This window comes from Schistocerca piceifrons, chromosome 3, assembly GCF_021461385.2.
Source record: "Schistocerca piceifrons isolate TAMUIC-IGC-003096 chromosome 3, iqSchPice1.1, whole genome shotgun sequence".
In the NCBI taxonomy this organism is placed as follows: domain Eukaryota; kingdom Metazoa; phylum Arthropoda; class Insecta; order Orthoptera; family Acrididae; genus Schistocerca; species Schistocerca piceifrons.
In genome coordinates this window covers 166,414,183-166,433,213 of record NC_060140.1, presented here as the reverse complement: position 1 = coordinate 166,433,213, position 19,031 = coordinate 166,414,183, and the positions used below count along the sequence as shown (strand labels likewise).

Genomic DNA, 19,031 nt, shown 5'->3' with positions numbered 1-19,031 from the left:
CACTACGTCCAGAATACCGTGTTTAGAGCGCCCGGAACGAGAAAGGAATCATTAACACCAGAGTAGAAAAATCACCAACTGGCCTATAATCAAGAAAGCTGTTAAAACTACACGCCTTACTGGACAGCATCGGTAAGTCGAGGAAATGTACACTGCCGTTGCATACACTAATCCCCAGGGCTGGTAACTGGGGTGTTAGCAGCCACCAGGCAAGAAAAATTGCCGCTGGTTGAACTTAACAATAAGCTGAACGTAGTAAATAGTAATAAGAAGTCGAGGAAAGCTAAGCAGATCCGCCTTCCCCAAGCACTCCACTCGCTGCTCTTCGCTTCAGCGACACTACGAGTAGCAACACGAACCCAAGTCACTGGAAAATCGCGAGATATCACAGTAGTGTAGGTTTCTCTACTTGGATTGAAATACACTCATCTTAAAGCTTGCTGGATCAGGTTTACGACGAAGTCGTGCACCGTCGTAACCACAGCCCTTCCAGACGGCAGTTCATGCGTGTCGCCAGCAGTCCCGGCGTGTTTTCGTATTACACGGACTAGGCTTCTCCTGGGTCCCCAACTGAATTCGCACACTCACACGACCCAGCGAACAACGACTTCGTCTCAAAGATAGGGTAACAGTTACTACATATCGATAACCGCCGCTGCTGCCACTAGTGGACAGGCAACGCTTGCGAAACCGAGTGTCTCCAGTGAACACGAGAAGAAGACAAACAACCGCAACCATGCCAAATAAAAACACAACCTTCTGGCCTCCAACAGAGGGCGGAAACCTACAAACAGCATCAACGCAAGCCGCAGCACGGCTCATAGTTATTGTTAAAACGTGCCATGCAACCAGCTTCGCCCTGCAATCAACGGTAAACAAATAATATTTCTCACTGCAAATGTCAGCTATATATCCATCTTACCAACATCGTCTTGAGTGTCTTTCGTATTATCGGACAGCGCAAAGAAGTGACTGCAGTCAAACATGAAGACACAAACAGTTCATCAGTAATAAGGGTGTCTCCAGCAATTCCCCACGGAAGTGTGACAGAAACACTGTTATTTTCTACATACTTAAGTGATCTGGCGAACAGGGTGGGCTGCAGTCAGCAGGTGTTTGCTGATGTTGCTGTACAGTACGGGAAGGTATCGAAAATGGTTGACTGTAGGGAAGTACAAAATGACGTAGACAAAATTCTAACCGGTGTAGTTAGTGGCAGCTAGCTCTAAACGTAGAAAAATGTAAGTCAGTGTTTGTGAGAAGGGAAAACAAATACGTAATGTTCGGATGCAGTGTTCGTAGTGTTCTGCTTGGCATACCCACATCGTTTAAATATCTTGGTGTGAAGCTGCAAATCTATATGAAATGGAAGGAGCATCTCAGTACTGTGGCAGGGAAGGCGAATGGTCGACCTAGGTTTATTGGGAAAATTTTGGGAAAGTACGCTTCATCTGTAAATAAGACCGCTTATGGAAAGTTTTGTGATGTATTCTTAAGTACTGCCCGAGTGTGTGGGATCCGCACAACTTCGGATTATAGGAAAACATCGAAGAAATAAAGAGGCGGTCTGCTAGATTTGTTACCGGAAGGTTCGAACAACACGCTAGTATTACGGAGCGACTTTGGGAAGTATGGGAATCCCCAGAGGTAAGGCAATGTTTCTTAGAGGAGCACTAGTGAGAAAATTTAGTGTACCAGCATTTGAAGCAGACTTCAGAACGATTCCACTGCCACCAACATGAAGTTCGCGAAAGGACGACGAACATAAGATACGAGAAATTAGTGCTAATATGGAGCCGTACTGACAGTCGCTTTTCCATCGCTCTGTTTCCCAGTGGAACAGGAAACGAAAAGAATAGTTGTGGCACAGTCACCCTCCGCCACGCACCGTACGGTACTTGCGGAGTATGTATGAAGATGTAGATGTAGAAGCTATGGAGAGGTGAAAACCGCTGTTCACGACTGGCTGCATTCAAAACTAAAAAGGCTATTTCCCACGAGGTATCCACGTGCTTTCGAAGCGGTGGAATGATTGGATTACTCGTCATGGGGGGTACGTCGAAAAATAATACATGTTTAATTTTACTGAATTACCTCATTTCCACAATAATAAATTATTAAAGAGGAATCATCCTCGTATTCACAGGGTACGATATAGAAGAAAGCTAAGCTCATAACCATTTCCTCCTACTTGTGAAATTGATGTCACGAGAGAAACAGGACCCAGAAAGATACAAATACGGCACGGTTTGTCTCATGGATGGAAGAATGCATTTGACACGTAATCAGGGAGGCGCAGTGGTCGTTCCAGCAGCGGCCTCCCGCCAAGTTGATCAATTGCAGCATCGCTCATGTCTCCGAGATCTGATCTAACTCTCCCGCTGTATAAAAGGAAGGCATCGTCCGTCCCTTTCAACAGTTCTTGTGACATCAGGCGACGCAGTAGATACTTTCGCATTCGGTAAGCCGTCCACCACGTTCTCTCGAAGTTCGCGTAGTTTGTATTGCATTAATGGTACCACGGTATTACTATATCTTTGTTAGAGTACACAACTCTCACTTATTACAATATAATGCATTTTATTTCAACTCCATTACAGGCAATTTCTTCAAAATTTTCGCAGTCACGTCTATCTTCGATGCCACCTAACCAATACTGTCAGTTTACGTACTACCTCGCATCCGTATACCATGGCGTAGGGTCTTTCTTTCCAGGAAAAAAATGGAAATGATCGTATGGCATTGTTGGCTGGGAGTTCGACCGCCGTATTGCAAGTCCTTTTTAGGTGACGCCACATCGGCGACTTGCGAGTCAATGATGATGAAAGATGCACAACACCCAGTCCCCTGCCGGAAATCGAGCCCGGTCACCCTGCGTGGTAGACAGTAAGGCTACCGCTACGCTAAGGGGGGGGGGGGACTCTTTCCAGGAATACAAGCAATTGGTTGTATAGGCCAATTCGAATGAAACATTTGATACAGCATGCGTTCAGTTTTTATTAAAAACAGGAATACAACTTGCTACAGAGGTTACTTTTCACTTCATGTGTTGATACTCCAATTGCTATGGGTATAATGATCAACGGACATTTTTGTTTCTTGAAGTTCAAGTTGTGAATTTGTGCTTGAGTTTCCAAGCGTGCGTTTTACAACTGTGGTTCTGAATGTGATTTGTTCTTCAGTTCTACTGTATTAATATTCCACTTCCATTTACAGATGCTGAGCAGACCGATATAATAGTTTTGTTCAGGTTTTGTAATGCTAACGCTTCTCATCTGAAAGTGCAAATAAACAGTGTGTGGATGTAGTAGAAGACATACTCAGGTGGTAGAATATAGTCCTTGAAAGAGCACGCAGAGTTTTTACACGAATAGGTGTTCCACAACAAGTGTATGGCGGGAATCATGTATGCCAGTCTCTGGTTCAAATGGCTCTGAGCACTATGCGACTTAACTCCTGAGGTCATCAGTCGCCTAGAACTAATTAAACCTAACTAACCTAAGGACATCACACACATCCATGCCCGAGGCAGGATTCGAACCTGCGACCGTAGCGGTCACGCGGTTCCAGACTGAAGCGCCTAGAACCGGACGGCCACACCGGCCGGCGCCAGTCTCTGTCTTTACCATTTACAGAAAAGTCAATTCCTCGAGAAGGAGATGAAGGTAGATGATTGGGATATTGTTGCTGGTTAACTGCAAATCGCAGAGAAATCTCGTTAATACTGTTTACTGATCAAGCAGCTTTCACCCGTGATGGTTTCGATAAACTCGTAATTCAGATCGTACTCCGGAAACATCAAGAGGGAGATCTTCATGGATTCATACCTTCCTTTTCTTTATTTTTTTAAGGGGAGGGGGTGGAGGGTCACAAGGCATCTATCTTCTGACTGCTTTAATGCAGACCATCCTCTTCATCTCAGAGTAGCACTTGAACTCAACATTCTAAATTATTTGTTGGATATATCCCATTATTTGTTTTCCCCTACAACATTTTTCTCTCACCAACTCCCTCAGATACGGTGGAAGTTGTTCCTTGACATCTTAACTAATGTCGCATTGTCTGTAATTATATTTGGTAACGGGCCTAACATGTCCAAACGAGTCGTGTGTAGCTCACTTATATGTGATCAGTCCAAGGCGCTTTATTGTACATATTATTTCATCCTTGTTGTGTACCACTTCGTACACAATGGTAAGGAAAGATGGGCTGCAGAGTGGTTTGGCATCTGTCGTCGCCGGAAAACTGGACAGTGGCAGCAATGATTAGCGAGCAAGTTAACGTAACAACCAGAGCATTTCCTTAACTTGTACTGAACCAAGAGAAAGAAGTCTCATTACAAATAATGCACCGAGAATTAAAGCCCATTTCACACAACAGAAGCTACGATGAGACTCGCTGTATTTAGGATGAACGAGGATGTCGTACTGATGAGGCTCCAAGTGACTGAATGCAATCTGCTGCCGTCCTATATTACGGCGCAGAGGGCGCTCGTAGTCCAGAGGCAAGGCTCAATGGGCATGCTCCACTGGGTCCGCTGGAACCCACGCAACTGCTATCGCCATCTGCTGGAAACTTCCTATTCTGTTGCCACCTGTAAGATGCCGGCCGGTAGGGCGGTATCGATATGTGATACCACAATCCTTTTAGAAAAACTGCAGTTTTATTGAGCTGATTGCTTTACGAACAATTGGTTTTAATCATACTTAACAGAGTGAAGTTGTGCTGAACAATTCAAGTAATGTTAGAAAGATGAAAATTTTAGACTGGGGAGAAATTACGAAGGGATTCCCACTGGATTCAATCCTCAATCTTCTCCTATTCCTTATATATAGGGTGTCCCAGGAGGAATGGTCAGTATTCAGGGACATGAAACAAACGATAATTCAGAGCTAGAAAGTCTGGTAAACATAAGCTCTAAAATGCGTAACTTAAGAGCAATGAGCACTTCTTCATTTTGGATACTATGAAACAAATATCTGGCGTTGAATACCTTCGCTTTCCGTGTTCTGACTCAGTCCGGAACCGCGCGACTGCTGCGGTCGCAGGTTCGAATCCTGCCTCGGGCATGGATGTGTGTGATGTCCTTAGGTTAGTTAGGTTTAAGTAGTTCTAAGTTCTAGGGTACTGATGACCACAGATGTTAAGTCCCATAGTGCTCAGAGCCATTTGAACCATTTTTTGAACCGTATTCTGAGAGATGGTTGTATGGATCAAAACAAGAAAAGATTTAGTTGCGTGTCAGGATGAGCAACCGTCGTTGACGACAGAAAGCCGTCTGGATAGCCTAACGGTTAAGGCGACCGCTCAAGATAAGTAGGAAATTTGGGTTCGAGTCCTGGTCCGTCACAAATTTTCATATATCATCAATAGGTAGTACCTAACACTGGTAGTAACTAACACAGCTGAACTCAAGTTATTTGCTTTCAAGTAGTTTATTTCGAAGCAAGAAAAAATTGTCTAATAAACGTGAGATCTAAAGTTGTGTATCTTAAGAGCCTTGAGGAATTTCTACACTGCGAAACATAGCTCTTCTACTGAAAGCACTTTGCTTTCCATATTCTGAGAGGCGATAGTTTGAAGAAAAATGAGAAAAAAGTCCAGTAAATATTGACCCTAAAATGTGTTATTTAAGAGCTATGGTCACTTGTTTAATAGAAAAGTGTGCGGCACATCATATTAGGTTTCAAGGCATGCATTTTAAAGCTCGCGTTTACTAGGCATTTTTTTTACTTTTTTTGCTCCATGCTACTATCTCTGAAAGTTGCCTACCGTACAATCTTTGAAACAGCACCGGTGCATGTACTTCACTGTAAGAAGAATCAGAACTGTATGAAAAATCAGAATTTTCGACTCGGTCGTTTCCGCACCAGTACAACTTACCTCAAACTGATACGTTTACCATTCTCCATCGTACGTGAAAGTCTGTAACAAAATCACGGAACCCCTCTGTGCATTCGTTAACGAAATTCGTCAAAAATAATCTGCCACAATTTGAGAACAACAGTGATGTCCACACCCCTATAACACCAGAAGAAAAGCTGTTATTTGTTAAAGCTGTTGGTGACTCAGAGAAAAATTGTGGCTCAATAATAATTTTGATCATTTGCCAAATAACAAAATATCAGAGTTAGAAAAGCTGGAACAGGCATATTTCTAAACCCATACGTAAGACGAGGTAGTAAGGCAAGTTTTAAATTTAACATAAAATTACGTCTTATGGACTACTCTTTCTTTTCCATAAGCGATTTTTTAAATGGCAGCCTGTTGAAGGAAGTCTGCAGCTCGTGGTCTAGCGGTACGTAGCGTTCTCGCTTCCCGCGCACGGACTCCCGGGTTCGATTCCCCACGGGGTCAGGGATTTTCACCAGCCTCGAGATGACTGGGTGTTGTTTCGTCGTCTTCATCATCACCTTTCATCCCCATTACGGTCGGAGGAAGGCAATGGCAAACCATCTCCACTAGGGCCTTGGCTAGTCGGCGGTGCGGATCTCCTGCATCTTCCCCTACGCTTTGTTACGGAGTATGGGACTTCTTCATCATCATCGTGTTGAAGGAAACTATACTGCCGGAAATAAATTAGTACACCCCTTTAAAGATTTCCAAAATCACTTAAGATTTATTGGAACAACAGTGCATGTGGAGTACGTGAAATGTTTACACTTACAGATCAACAGTATAAGCGGTTCAGAGATACCAGATATCGACCCATGCTGAATCACCCATGTTAGTACGTGGTGTAACCTCCACAGGCGTAAATGCAGATACTGACTCGGGCATCCAGTCGATCGTACAGATGGCGAATATTATCCTGGGACACGCTGTGCCACACCTGCTCGACCTGTCCATGTAGTTCTGTAGCAGTTGTTCGTTGACGAGTCACTTTTCGTTCCGTCATATCGCACACGTTCTCGATTGAAGACAAGTCCGGAGATCGTGGCGGCCAGGGAAGCTGCTGCACATCTTGCAGAGCACGTTGAATTTAACGGGAAGCGTGTGGGCGAACAGTACCCTGCTGCAACAACACCTCACCTTCCTCATGCAAGAAAAGCAAAAGATCGGATCTAACAACGATCTGCACGTACTGAGCGCTGGTTAGCGTTCCCTCCAGAAACACCCATGACAGTTGTAGCTTATCACACGCCACGTAAGGCCTGTTGTGGGGCAGAGCATCTTGGACAATGCAATCTACGAGATAGGGCTCACCAGGCGTTCACCTGGTCTACACGCAAACAACCATCTCTTGCGTGCAGACCGAATCTGCTTGCATCACTGAAGATGACGGCACGCCAGTCCATCTTCCAAGAGGGCAAAAATCTAGCCGCACACTTCGATGCAATGGTGTGAGTGGAAGGCGGCCTAGAGAAATGTGTGCCCGTAGTACCAGTGCTAATAATTGGGTCGCAGCAGTTCGTGTTGACACGTCTGGGCTCAGAAGCACTGTTACCTGTGCTGTGGCCACTGCTGCCCTTGCAATATGACGATCCTGCCGAGCGTCTGTGCTGCGTGAACGTCCAGAAACCCGTCTGCAGGTGTGAGAATATTCATGTGACCACTGATACCAGCATAGTTGCACATATGACGCATCACGACCAACTTGTGTTTCAATTCTCCGTAAGGATCATCGCACCACTAGGAAGGCCGCAATCTGACACCTTTCGAATTGGCTGTAGGAAGCACCACTGCATGGTTGCCTGCTTGCTTCACACGTTTGCACCAGACTGAGCCTTCTGGCTGTGAGCAGTCCCTGTTAATGGGTAGACACAGACAGCACACTGGTCGCTATGCCACTACACTATCTATCGGCGGAAGACGTTGAAACCACTATCGGTGCAGCTTCTATCTCTCAGGGATCACATGTCGTCATCGGATCAAAATCGATGTCGTCTTCCCATGTGTACTACTTTTACCAGCAGTGTATTTACAAAGTAGTTGTATAAGTAGGACTTTAAAATACACTTCTGGAAATGGAAAAAAGAACACATTGACACCGGTGTGTCAGACCCACCATACTTGCTCCGGACACTGCGAGAGGGCTGTACAAGCAATGATCACACGCACGGCACAGCGGACACACCAGGAACCGCGGTGTTGGCCGTCGAATGGCGCTAGCTGCGCAGCATTTGTGCACCGCCGCCGTCAGTTTCAGCCAGTTTGCCGTGGCATACGGAGCTCCATCGCAGTCTTTAACACTGGTAGCATGCCGCGACAGCGTGGACGTGAACCGTATGTGCAGTTGACGGACTTTGAGCGAGGGCGTATAGTGGGCATGCGGGAGGCCGGGTGGACGTACCGCCGAATTGCTCAACACGTGGGGCGTGAGGTCTCCACAGTACATCGATGTTGTCGCCAGTGGTCGGCGGAAGGTGCACGTGCCCGTCGACCTGGGACCGGACAGCAGCGACGCACGGATGCACGCCAAGACCGTAGGATCCTACGCAGTGCCGTAGGGGACCGCACCGCCACTTCCCAGCAAATTAGGGACACTGTTGCTCCTGGGGTATCGGCGAGGACCATTCGCAACCGTCTCCATGAAGCTGGGCTACGGTCCCGCACACCGTTAGGCCGTCTTCCGCTCACGCCCAACATAGTGCAGCCCGCCTCCAGTGGTGTCGCGACAGGCGTGAATGGAGGGACGAATGGAGACGTGTCGTCTTCAGCGATGAGAGTCGCTTCTGCCTTGGTGCCAATGATGGTCGTATGCGTGTTTGGCGCCGTGCAGGTGAGCGCCACAATCAGGACTGCATACGACCGAGGCACACAGGGCCAACACCCGGCATCATGGTGTGGGGAGCGATCTCCTACACTGGCCGTACACCACTGGTGATCGTCGAGGGGACACTGAATAGTGCACGGTACATCCAAACCGTCATCGAACCCATCGTTCTACCATTCCTAGACCGGCAAGGGAACTTGCTGTTCCAACAGGACAATGCACGTCCGCATGTATCCCGTGCCACCCAACGTGCTCTAGAAGGTGTAAGTCAACTACCCTGGCCAGCAAGATCTTCGGATCTGTCCCCCATTGAGCATGTTTGGGACTGGATGAAGCGTCGTCTCACGCGGTCTGCACGTCCAGCACGAACGCTGGTCCAACTGAGGCGCCAGGTGGAAATGGCATGGCAAGCCGTTCCACAGGACTACATCCAGCATCTCTACGATCGTCTCCATGGGAGAATAGCAGCCTGCATTGCTGCGAAAGGTGGATATACACTGTACTAGTGCCTGTGCCTGTGGTTCTGTCAGTGTGATCATGTGATGTATCTGACCCCAGGAATGTGTCAATAAAGTTTCCCCTTCCTGGGACAATGAATTCACGGTGTTCTTATTTCAATTTCCAGGAGTGTAGTATCTACAAGGTGAGTCATAAATGAGGAAAAGTATGTCATGCAAATTGTCACACACTGAGCTACAAACATAAATTCGTTCTCCGCATGTTCCTATGTCAATAAATAACATGGTAAAAATCTGGAAATATGAAGTGAACTTTTGCGTCTTACTGTGCGCCGACATTGACCAAGGGGACAGATCGGTAACACGGCACAACAAGCGAGTGTTGTAAGTAGTCTAGTCGCTCACGAGAAGGCGAGGCATGCGGCATCATCCGATGGTCTGCAAGAAACTGCGAGCAATGACAGCGCCCGCATCTATCTCGTACCGGTTACGCTGGCTGGTATTATGTATCGTGGCTAGTTGGCATAGGGGAAGGAACGTGAGAAGGGGCTGCACTACTGTACATGCATGTTTCATAATTTGGTTTTTGTATCCCAGAATTCGCTTTCAGAAAGGAGTACACAGATGCAGAATACAAAATACAACTACACAGGTATGTGACAGTTAATACAAACGAATACAATATAGCTGTACAAATTGGAACTAACATAGAAACATATGACCAAAAGCTGCAGTGGCGGTTTATAAGTACTGTTCTAAATGACGGCTACGATGTGTATGGCAAAGTTTAACTCTTCGCAGGTAGGATTGCTGAACACGATCCAATATGTCTGTATCTCTGTGCCTAATATCACAGGCATGTTGCATTCTGCATTGAAGGGTGTTGACATCAACAGCCTCTCCTTCATAAATCACAGATTTCAGATGGCCCCACAAAAAGAGATCCAGTGGATTTAGGTCTGGCGATATTGCTGGCCAAGCTGCAGGGCCTCCACGGCCGATCCATTCCGAAGGGAAGGCATTGTCCAGGTGACGTCGCACTTTGCCGCTGAAGTGAGCGGGGGCACGTTCATGCATGTACCACAGGTTCATACGAGACGCCAAACTAACGTCTTCCAACAATTCCGGTAATGTAGCATCCAGGAAACGCAGATACTGCTCTCCCGTATGCCTTTGTGGTAGCACATGTGGCTCTATGAGATGGTGATCAATAATACCACGCCTGATATTGACACCGTATCGTTGCTGTGGGGGTTTTCTTCCACCCACTCGTGCCAATTATGCGATTTCACTATACTTTCCTTCGTGAAATAGGCTTCGTCGGTGAACAGAATTGTTCGTGGAAAACGCTGGTCGTTGGTCTGACGCCGTAGGATAAAGTTGCAGAAGTCCAGCCTCCTCTGGTAGTCTTCCGGCAATAATGCCTGTACCCTCTGCATGCGAAAGGGATGGTAATGATTTCTATGGAGTACTCGCATAACAATGGATTGTGACATTCCGACCTCAGTGGCGAGAGACCTGGCCCTTATTGATCGGTCCTCCGCAACAGTTTGTAACGCTTTTTCTTCGTCATCCGCTCTGTGTGTCGACGGTCGGCCACGACCACTAAATCCTGGAGGTACTACACAAGCACCATACTCCCTCAAGCGCCTGTCCACAGGGTAAAACGTTTTTGCGGATGGAAGGCGCCGGCTAGCTCTCGTGATACAGTTGCCTTGCAACGTCAGCTCTTCCATCTGCTAGCCCGTAGGTGAGGTGGATGTCGGCGTATTCCTCGTTTGTGAAACCTGCTATGGTACTGTAGTAACACTGCGACGCGGCCGTTAGCAGCTGTCGACACGGCGAGTATCGGCAGAGTGAGCAGCGCAGAGGTGTTGTAAACACGTCATGCACGCCGCGGTGTTACTTCCGCCGTTGACCACTCTTTCCGCTTACAGGACACACATTGCCTAACATGGGACTGTACACTCCGTTACCGCCGGCAACGTGTGATTCACAAGCTCTGACACAATTTCACACACATTACGATGGGATTTCTTCTTTCTCGTATCTTTGAAACGCTGGCGGATACACATCAGCTCAAGGCGTGTCATGTGTTGTATCTATTGGTGAATGACATGTGATCGTGAGGCTCATCGATATGTCGTTCAATGATTAACCTTTTTTTTTGTTTTACGTACACAGTACACCGAGGAGAACGAAATTAACAACGGTGCGTTGCGTGTTACGCACAGTAGCTTGCAGTCCTCGACATATTTTTCCTTTCTCTGCCTCGTGATGACTGGGTGTTGTGTGATGTCCTTAGGTTAGTTAGGTTTAAGTAGTTCTAAGTTCTAGGGGACTGATGACCATAGCTGTTAAGTCCCATAGTGCTCAGAGCCATTTTTTGAACATATTTTTCCTCACTTATGACTCACCCTGTATATTAATGTTAAATTTAGGCCAGTGTGTTACTTAAGAAACATCCACAATAACTAACGACATATACATATCCTGTAAAGTGACTCGTTACAAATCATTTCGAAAAGAAATAGCTCAAATTAGCTATGAAACATGCAATTCCCGAACTAAGTAATTTATTGGAAGCTCGGGACTCTTGCAACAATTCACTCATACTTCGTTTCAGGACATGAAGCGCTGCTCTTTCGCCTGTATGCTGGTGTGGGCCATCGTGCTGCAGATCTGTCTGACGGAGGGAATCGGCTTCAAGAAGCTTCCTTTCAACGGTGCCATGTACGGAAAGAGGACCAGCTCCGTGGGTAGGTAGTTAACTCCTGTTCTGACACTGCAGCTGCTAATGCTGAGTGCTGATCCACATTGCTTGGATATGGAACAAGCACTTCTCCGCCACTGTCAAGTAATGTACTAGTATGATGCTGCCGACGTGGGACATTAGCATGTGAGCTTTAAGGGCGGATCACCCACCAGCAATTTGCTCCCAGGACATAGTGTGGCCTTACTCTGCGCTGATGTAACTGATGGCCCACATTGCACGAGGTGCCCTGATGATGCCCTTTCTTTTTTTGAGTCATCAGTCTTCTGACTGGTTTGATGCGGCCCGCCACGAATCCTCTCCCATGCCAAACTATCTCAAAGTAGTACTACCAACCTTCGTCCTCAATTATCTGCTGGGTGTATTCCAACCTCTGTCTTCCTCTACAGTTTTTGAGCTCTATAGCTCCCTCTAGTGCCACTCTATGTCTTAACAGATGTCCTATCATCCTCTCCCTTCTTCTCGTCTGCCTTCTCCACTATTCCTTTCCTCTCCGAATCTGCGCAGGACCTCCTCATTCCTTTATCAGTCCACCAAATTTTCAACATTCGTCTGTTTCACCACATTTCAAATGATTCTGTTTTCTTCTGTTCCTGTTTTCCCACAGTCCATGTTTCACTACCATACAGTGTTGTGCTCTAAATGTGCAATCTCAGAAATTTCTTCCTCAAATTAAGGCCTATGTTAGAAACTAGTATACTTCCCTTGACCAGGGATGCCCTTTCTACCAGTACTAATCAGCTTCTGACTTCCGCTTTGCTCTGTCCGTCATTGGTTATTTTGCTGCCTTGGTAGCAGAGTTCCTTAACTTCATCTACTCCGTGACCACCAATCCTGATGTTAAGTTTCTCGCTGTTCTCATTCTGCTACTTCTCATTACTTTCGTCTTTCTTCGATTTACTCTCAATCAATATTCTGTACTCATTAGATTCTTTAGCAGATCATGTATTCTTCTTCACTTTCACTCAGGATAGCAGTGTCATCAGCGAATTGTATCACTGATGTGAGTTCTACCCGGGTAAAGCGCGTCGTTTTTGAGCCAATAAAGAGTTTTCTGCAACATAGGGCTGTCTTTTAATATTAATCATAATAAAAAGTTGCCGTAGCACCACACCACATCACATTAGATTGGAATAAATTTTGTAAATGTTAGTCAGCCCCTGAAAAAAACACACTGGTCGCTTTGGAGCGCTGGAGTTGATACAGTGCTGGAACCAGGTGGTCATGTGACTTTCCACCGCCGATGTAGGTCATGCTTGTGTTGCAGACGGTTATGTGGGGTCAGCACCGTAAGATGGATCGACGCTGGGCTATGACAGAACGACAGAGAGTACTAGTAATTCGCGCTACAGTTTTTCATAGCCTTTCTCGCCACATGCAATACGCCTCTCGTGACACACGCGAACAGCAAGATGGTGTGTATAAAAGCAGCCACACACCATCCAACGAACGTTTGCACACAAATAGCTAAGCAACAGCTCAGTACACACCAAATAACTGGTTTCCACAACATTACCACAACCCCAAGTATATACTGCTGACATACGAAGTCTACCTTTTAGTATTTGCTTACTAACAGCCGCTCACATGGTTGCAGATGACATGATGTTCGCTAAGTAAAAAGACGGCAACAAAGAAAAGAGCACAGAAAATATGTCGCAAACAGCGCCAATAATTGCTTAAAACATGCTGTAACATACAATAAATAAGGTAGTATGAAAGTATCAATAGAAAACTATATTTCAAAAGACGAATTGTAAAAATATAATAATGTTTTACTGTGTGTGTTCAACCATGCCATTTTCTGCATGTTTTAGATTTTAAAAAACCCTACTGATGATGGTGATGTTTGTCACCGAAACTACACTGCTGACCACCGTAAATGCAACACCAAGAATGACAAGAGGTAGCACAACAAAATTTATTTTGTAGATAACATGTTGACCAAGTATCAAATGATTACATTTACAGACGTCTGTGACATGTGGTTCCTGCCAGAATCAGTAGCCAGAGTAGCCGCCATTGTTGGAGATCACCGCTGCCACACGTCTCGGCATTGAGTCAAAGAGACGTTGGATGTGTTCCTGGGGTACAGCAGCCCAAGCAGCTTCCACACGTTGCCAAAGATCATCTGGTGTGGCAGCTGGGGATGTAATCTGGGTCACTCGTTGAGCAACCATGGACCACATGTTTTCTATCGGCGAAAGATCCGGAGAGCGAGCCGGCCAGGAAAGCACTTAAATCTGGTTATTAACGAAGAACCTTTGGACAATGCGTGCCACGTGTGGTCGCGCATTATCCTGTTGAAATATGGCTGTGGCCGAGCCCTGAAGGTAAGGAAGGACAACTGGCTCCAGCACCTCGGATATGTAGCGCCGGCTATTTAAAGTACCGGCAATGCGTACTAGAGGCGTGCGAGAGTAATATCCAATGCCGCCCCATACCATAATACCCGGTGCAAGACCAGTGTGGCGGTGCATAATGCAGCTGTCCAGCATCCTCTCTCCACGGTGTCTCCACACTCGAATCCGACCATCGTGGTGCTGCAGACAGAAGCGTGCCTCGTCAGTAAAGACAACGTCATTCCATTCTGCCGTCCACATCCGTCTGTCATCACACCATTGGCGACGGAGACGTCTGTGGTTCTGCGTCAATGGTAGACGAAGCAATGGACGTCTTGCGGACAGACCACTCTGCTGTAAACGGCGTCGAATGGTACGCGCAGACACTGGATGATGCGTTACAGACGCAATGTGCTGTGCTATGGTTCGGGATGTCACTGAGCGATCCGTCACTGCCATGCGCACAATTTGCCTATCAGCACGTGCAGTGGTGCACCGAGGTGAATGCGATCGACCACGTCGGTCCGTCGTACCCTCCTGCATCCAACGGTCCGGTCACATATCCGCATTACAGTTGTTTGGTTTCGTCCAACACGACTAGCGATTTCTCTGTATGATAATCCACAATCTCGGTAAGCCACTATCCTTCCTCCGTCGAACTCGGATACTTGATCAAACGATGTTCGCTGTTGTCTACGAGGCATAACTGATCGTCTTGTGAAACAACCACAAGGTAAACACACGTGCCGAACGTACACTCGTCGAAATCGCCAAGCCTTAAATGGCGCTATGAGGTGGCGCCACAGGCGCGCGTGATGTGCGTCTGCGCTGAAATTCTAATCAGTTGTATATCTCATCGCTGCAAACCCATGGTGTAAATTTCACTTGATTCGGATGCTTCCTTCAGGGTGTTGCATTTACGCTGGCCAGCAGTGTAGTTTGGGATAATAAAGAAATAAACGAATAACAAGGTGTTTTGCAACAAGGCAGATTCAATTTCTGATATTACTGTTTTTCTTTGCAAACACAGACCGAATGGAAGTGTTCCAAGATAATATTATTGTTGACAAAAAGGAGCTATCGTGTTGAGACGTCCATGACCATTGCATGAATGACGTTGCCTAATAGGCTGGTATGTCAACGTGGTATGTCCAACTTACATGTAAGGAATCGCGTACCTCCGGCAGACATGTAATAGGATGAACAAAAGTGGTCGTAGTAATACCTCCTCAATGGCAGTCGGTTTCAAAACAGACAGGAATTGTTGCTGTCAGCGAATGCGGGTCCTTCTTAGACAGTTTTTGAGAGAAAATTGTGAAGGGAATCGCATTCAAGGGACTCTCATAGTTGGGTATCTCGCAAAAGGCCGTTGTACACGACGGTACATCGAGCTTCACGCCTTCAGTAAGCCAAACGACAGACCTACCTACAACAGCTCAACGCAAGGGCCTAGTATGATCCAACGAGTCCACAATTCAATCTTTTCAAATACTAGGTCTGTTCAGAAAATTCTGGAACTTTGTCTACAAAATTTTTCTAACCTTCCGTTTTATTTATTGTGAATGGTCTCTTTCGAAATACTCTCCTCCACAACTGATACAATGCTCCCACCACCGTTTCCAGTTCCGGAAGCATTTTTGGTACCCCTCTTGCTAGATCACGCAAAGCAGTATCTGAGAATTTTCTTTTATCTCGTCGATCTTTTCAAATCTTCGTTCTTTCGACGGGATTTTCAACTTTGGAAATAAAAAAATGGCTCCAGGGACCATTACTGGAGAGTATGGAGGGCGAGGCAGCACATTGATTTCGTTTTTTGTGCAATAGTCATGCACCAACAGATATGAATGTGCGGGTGCGTTATTGATAAGAGAGCCCTGAATTATCTAGCCACATCTCACATGGCAACACGTCCCGATAGTACCATTGATTAACAGTTTGTCCCTGTGGCACGAATTCATGATCCACTAATTCTTCAAAGTCAAAGGAAACTGTCAGCAGGGCTTTGACATTCGACCTGACCTGACAAGCTTTTTTAGGTCTTAGACAACCTTTCCCTACTCACTGTGAAGACTGGACCTTGGTCCCAACGTCATCAAGCGTAGATCCACGTCTCATCACCAATTATGATTGTCTTGAGCAATATCTCGCTCTCATTTGTGAGCTCCAAAAACTCTTCACATACTAATCTTGACTCACGAGCCGTGGGACGAACTTGGCGGCAGTACGATGCATTCCAAGATGCTGTTACGGGATTTCATGACATGGTCCAACTTAAATGTTATATTCTTCTGCAATCTCTCGGACAGTCAGTCTTCGATTGGCATACACAATTCCGTTGACGTTCCTGACATGAGCGTCGTCGGTACACGTCGAAGTGCGTCCTGAACGAGGGTCATCTTTAACCTCCGTCTGACCATTTTTAAACCGTGTGAACCATTTGCAACACCCAGTACGGCTTATGTACTCATCACCGCAGGCTTCCTGGATCGTTTGGTGTGTCTCTCTAAAGGTTTTCTTGAGTTTCATTTGAAATTTAATGCAGACGCGTCGCTCCTCTAACTCTGCCACTTTGAAATTCGTAAATTGTGTGCCACAACGTTGTACTTAATACAGCACTCAACAATAACTAACAGACATACAACAATGATCTTTCGGCAATTACACATTAAACACATTATGTGCAAGGATGCCAATCGCATTTAGCTCCCACACACCACTGTCGCGAAATTACGAATGTTCCGGAACTTTTGAAAAGACCTCGTAGTTAACTGCTGCGAGTGCACCGACTGTTCAAGAAGTCATGTAAGGCGTAGTGTGTATAGGTTATATGTCATGCCGACGGTCGTTCAAAAATATTTTGGAGTATTTATCGTACCATAGCTTGGCCCAGACATTCAGGTTACCATGAACGTGAGCTGTGTTGCTTACTTCAACATTCTCGGTAGCCAAGTGTTACCTCTTTCTGTACATCTTTACATCTTCATGCTGAGTATGCTGTGGACACTTTTATCTTGCAATGTGGCAAGGGCTGTGCTCTTAGACTCGCACAAACGCATCCTTGGTTGGATCGTCACTCAGGCATCATACTGCACCTCGAGTGGACCATTAAACCACCCAGTTTGCAATAGTAGATGAAACGTAGCAACCAACATCCCCCAGTTTGGTAGATCGTTGGTAGTGTACCTTGATATGACGTAACTGAGGACTCGGTTCCTCGTCACCAACGCAACTGAAACTGCTTAATTTCTCCCTGGGATAATATCTTTGTCCGGTGTGTTTATCTAGGATGCAGTGTCCCATTGCTCACCACCAACGTCTCTCCAGAGACTGCTTAATTTCTCCCTGGGATAATATCTTTGTACAGTGTGTTTATCTAGGATGCAGTGTCCAATTGCTCACCACCAACGTCTCTCCAGACCAGTGACGAGCTGCTCACTAGAAACGTGATCTATTTGCTGTCTATAAGGCTCCTGAAGTTTCACACTAATTATTCACCTCGTCACTATCAAGCACATGTGGGCTATCATATTCCATGCAGACTGCTTTGATAGTCTGGAGATGATCTTCGCATTTTATTACTGTTTTGCGCAGTGACTATGTTTACGACACTGTCCTAAATTGTTTCGTTCTGTAATCCTTTCTTTAGGGAAAAGTGCTGTCGTTTCTAAATTTCGACTAACTTTTGAATACTGGTATGGGGTGTCGTGTGAGCTATTGATACTAAACTACCTACCTCTTGGTAAAAGCTTAATCAACAAGTGTTTAATCAATAAGTGTTCAATTTTGAGAAACTGAAAGCAGTGTTCTACGTGTTCATGTAGCCTATCATTATGTTATTTCACATCTGCATTGCGTAAATGAAAAGGTTCTTCGCTGATATTTGAGGTATGCACTGAAACTGATGGCTTTCCTTCTGTTCCCAGATTACGACTCATCGAATCGTGCAATATCGTCCCTGTGTGAGACGGCATCCGAAGTGTGCTCCTCTTGGTACAGCCAACCGGACAGCAATTGACATCGTATTAGCTCTCTTTCTGTTATTTATCTGATGTGAAAAACACACTGAATTTCAATAAATATCAGTTATGTAATTTCTGGACGGTTTTATATCCTGTCTCCTCCGCAACTTTTTCCTATCCTACGTTCCAGCAAAAGTTATATCGTTCGATGCTGCGTGAAGTATTCTTATGGTTGGTTGGTTGATTTGCGGGAAGGCACCAAACAGCGATGTCATCCGTCTCATCTGATTAAGGAAAGGTGGGGAACGAAGCCGGCCGTGCCCTGTCAAAGGGACCATACCCGCATTTGCCTGAAGCGATTGAGGAAAATCACGGCAAACCTAAATCAGGGTGGTCGGTTCGGATTTGAACTGTCGTCCTCCCGAATGCGAGTTCAGTGTGATAACCACTGCTCCACCTCGCTCGGCAACTATTCTTATGCTCCAGTAAATTATTGACTGGTAGATGAGAATACATGCTGTTATATGACGGGGTTCGTATATAACGCAGTGTAAAGGATCTCTCCGATGCGCACTTGATTGAAGATTGATAACATGGCATGCTGTTTGTGTAGTGTCGGTAGCTGGGCCGACACCGTGACGTTGATGGCTGAAAATGAAAGCTAGACTAACGCTGTAGCCGATAGTGCACGCAAGGCTAAAGCAGACGGGCGTGAAGTCTGGAACATGAGAACTTATAAATGAATAAGAAGAAAAGTATGTAGATGCTTTTTACTTATCTTTT

The 19,031-nt window shown here is 45.9% G+C and overlaps 1 long non-coding RNA gene across 1 annotated transcript; it reads left to right on the top strand.

Moving 5' to 3' along the window:
- The first annotated feature begins 2,426 nt into the window (after positions 1 to 2,426).
- LOC124787788 lies at positions 2,427 to 18,350 on the top strand. The gene is made up of 3 exons (XR_007016012.1): positions 2,427 to 2,461; positions 11,801 to 11,933; positions 18,213 to 18,350. It is a non-coding gene; the product is annotated as an uncharacterized LOC124787788 (long non-coding RNA).
- Positions 18,351 to 19,031: the final 681 nt, after the last annotated feature.